This window comes from Lactuca sativa, chromosome 3 (genome assembly GCF_002870075.4).
Source record: "Lactuca sativa cultivar Salinas chromosome 3, Lsat_Salinas_v11, whole genome shotgun sequence".
In the NCBI taxonomy this organism is placed as follows: Eukaryota; Viridiplantae; Streptophyta; class Magnoliopsida; order Asterales; family Asteraceae; genus Lactuca; species Lactuca sativa.
This window is the reverse complement of record NC_056625.2, coordinates 308,984,693-308,988,470: the sequence shown is the minus strand read 5'-3', so window position 1 is coordinate 308,988,470 and position 3,778 is coordinate 308,984,693.

Genomic DNA, 3,778 nt, shown 5'->3' with positions numbered 1-3,778 from the left:
AGTATGATCGCGGATTTGCGTCCGGACTCGGTGAGTCCAAGAGTGGACTCGGCGAGTCCACGCTGTTTAATGAAACCCTAATTTCCCGGCCCTGAGCCCTATTTAAAGGACCTTATAACCCTTCATTGCGGCTACCTTCGGCCTTGAGAGCACCAGAGCATCTGAGTGTCCTTGTGATTGAGAAAAGAGGCCATAATTTACCATCCTTGTGTGAGTTAGCAAGAAGGGAAGAGGAAGGCCAAGCTAGGAGAGTTGGGAAGCTTGGATCTACTTTCATTTCGGCAGAGGAGGCTATTGGAGGTAATATTCAGAGCTTATTCTCGTGTTTTATTTGATATGTTTAAGTCTAGGGTTTCTTCATGCCTTGTTTACCTTGTAATTGGAGTGTGAGAGGTCCCATGGGGAATTGGTACCTAGATCTGGACCTTAGTAGGTCCAGAGAGTCCCAAATGCTCTGCTTTATGCCTATCCTTTTGAGTTGTGGACTTAGGTTACCATTTTAGATGTCATTTCACCAAAAGAAGCCTTGTAGCCGTTGCATGGTAGCCAAGATTGTAACTTTACGTGATAAATGTGCTTGGAAGGACTGGATCTAGGAGTTACTGGAACGGATCTGACCTCAGGAGTGAGTTTGAGTTCATGCATGGCTTAGACTCGCCGAGTCCGAAGAACAGACTCGGCGAGTAGCATGAAGATTGTCCATAACCACTCATCGAGTGGTCTTACCGAGTTAAGGGTTGACTCAGTGAGTTAGGGAGAGTGAGAGAGGGTTGACAGGTGGAATGAGTCAAGCTGGAACTTGCCGAGTTGTTCTTGAGACTCGACGAGTTGAGTCGTGGTGACCCCGCGATTCATGCCAGGTGGAACTCGTCGAGTCAGGGAAGTACTCGACGTGCCAAGGGAGGATCCTAGGGAGTCAGTGAACACGTATAGACTTTCCGAGTCGCTATAGTGCACTCGCCGAGTCCGGTCAGAGTTGACCGTTGACCGTTGACCAGAGTTGACCAGTATTGACTTGATAGGGGTAGTCAAGCTTAGTTGTGAAAGTGTTAATTAGAGATATATGGTGTTATAGGAGGATTATAGCTCGGAGGATCGAGCGCGAGTGATTTCCGGGATTTGCGAGTTATTGAGATACGCGAGGTGAGACTTCTCACTATACTTTACCTTGAGTAGGTAACCAGAGTTATGTGACAGAGTATTTGTATGCTTTATGTATGTTATGTGTTGTACTGCATTATTTCTATGTGATTTATGCTGTGCATGTTTAGAGAGTTGGAACCGGAAGGTTCCCAGAGTTAGAACCAGAGGGCTCACAGAGTAGGGTCTACGGGCCCACAAAGTTATAGCCTCGAGTGGCTAATATGTGCTATGTGTGGTATTTTGGGGAACTCACTAAGCTTTGTGCTTACAGTGTTGGTGTTATTTGTTTCACGTACTATTGATGACCGTGGGAAGGCGCCGGCTTGATCAGTACACACACATGGGATTTTTATGATATGTGATCTTGGGATTTAATGTATGACATTGATTGGAGTTTCAAAAACTTATGTTTTATGAAAATTAAATGAATATGTTTTATATTATGCGAAAAATTATTTTGAAATTCACGTTGTTACAAGTTGGTATCAGAGCCTTGGTTTGAGGGATTCGAGTACACCTTCGGGTGTATTTGAACTCAAACTGAGGATTTGAGAAGTATTTTAAAAAAGAATAAAAGATTTTTGGAAGAACGCAGAGCAGAGTTGTGTATACGATCAGTCCGCGCCCGAACGGTGATTTCCCAAAATGCTCTCATGTTATGTGATATTGATATTGATATGATGTATTCTCATGCTAGAGTAGGCTAGGTACTCCTATTAGGACTAGAGTGGCCTGATTTGTGATGCCTTAGCCTAGGGAGAGGTGAGCTGCTATGAGATGCTTGAGAGTGAGTAGGTAGCAGCGAGGGGCTTATGAGAGATTTGTTAGAGAGTGGATTGTGCATGATAGAGTACATGGAATTTGGGATCCGAAGAGGAGGACTTGGGGTGTATTCTGATACGGTGCAGATAGTAGTATTGGGCCCGTACTACTGAAAGCACCGGAGCGGTGTACAACCCAAGTAGGAATATTTGGAATACCAAGGATCAAGGAGGGATGAGTTGTCGAGTGTGAGTATGCTCGAATGGATTCTAATTTATCGTATGTTGTATTTCAGAGGTAGATCATGGTGAGGACACGGCTGCCTGAGAGCAGTGAGACCAGTGATGAGGAGATCCGCCGGATCATCCATGAGGAGGTGGCTGCGGCCATCAGGGAGGAGATACCAGAGATGTTTGGGTCTATTAAGACCACATTGATTAAGACCACGTTGATTAAGACCACGCTGATTAAGACCTTCGACGAGCGTTATGCCGCTCTTTCAGAGGCTGCTGTTGCAGCGGCGACCGCAGCTATTGCTGCCGCGAGGCCGCAGGGTGGTGATGAGTTGCTGTTCCGAGAGTTCAACAACAGAAAACCACCAGAGTTTGATGGGACCCAGGACCCGGTGGCGGCTATGAGATGGATTTCTGACATAGAGGGGTGTTTCTTCACTTGCTCAACTCCTGAGCATTTGAAGGTTCGGTTCGCGCTGAACCAGCTTCGCTTGGGAGCGAAGGACTGGTGGAAGTTTGTGATGACGCACTTTACGCCTGTTGAGCTTGCGGCAGTGACCTGGGAGAGGTTCACTGCCATGTTCCGAGATGAGTACGTTCCCTAGGTGGAGAGGAAGCGTTTGGCCCAGGAGTTTCTGACCATCAAGCAGGGTACTGAGTCTGTTACGGTGATTACCAGGATGTTCCATGAGAGGGCGATGTTCTACCCTGAGCACGTGTCCACTGAGCAGGCACGTATGAGCCGATATTTGAGTATCTTGAGGCGAGACATTCGGGAGTTCGCGACAAACTCCTCGTACTGGACATTTTCCGAGCTTCAAGAAAATGCCCGGAAGAGGGAGATTGAGCTAGAGACTCCGGTCAGGGAGGAGGTGGAGTCTCAGGGGAGGGATCGGCGACCGGCACAGTCTCAGCCGGCAGCCAAGCGGGCCAAGCCCGCTGATCCTAAACCAGGGAGCCAGAAGGGCCGCACTTGTGGGAAGTGTGGCAAGGGTCATGATGGAGTATGTAGAGCGGGATCATGCTACAAGTGTGGCAAGGAGGGGTACATGGCCAAGGACTGCCCCAAGGGGTTTGCGGTGTGTTTTCACTGCAATCAGACCGGACACCGGAAGGCAGAGTGTCCGCAATTGCAAGGATCATCTCAGGGAGCACCTCAGAGACCTGCCCCTACCGCCATCAGAGCTACCGAGAGTCGGCCAGTGAAGGCCGAGGCGCCGAGAGCACGAGGGAGAGCTTTTCAGTTGACCGCGGAGGAGGTCCGCGCAACACCCGATGTCGTGGCTGGTATGTATTCTTTCGTGTATTTACTTTGATATTGAGATATTATGCTTATAATATGTTATGCGTAGGTACTTTTCTTGTGAACTCTGTACCTGCCTTGGTGTCGTTTGACTCGGGTGCGAGTCGATCTTTTGTATCTTTGGCTTTTAGTCAGCATATCAGTGTTAGTCGTGAAGCGTTGAGTCGGCCTCTGAGAGTTTCCATAGCTGACGAGAGGGTGATATATGCCACGGAGGTTCTCCGAGGGTGCGTAGTCGAGATTTTCGGTGTTGAGTTCCCGATTGATCTGGTTCCTATTGTGATGGGTGATGTCTGTGTCATTATGGGCATGGACTGGTTGAGCAGATTTGGTGCGG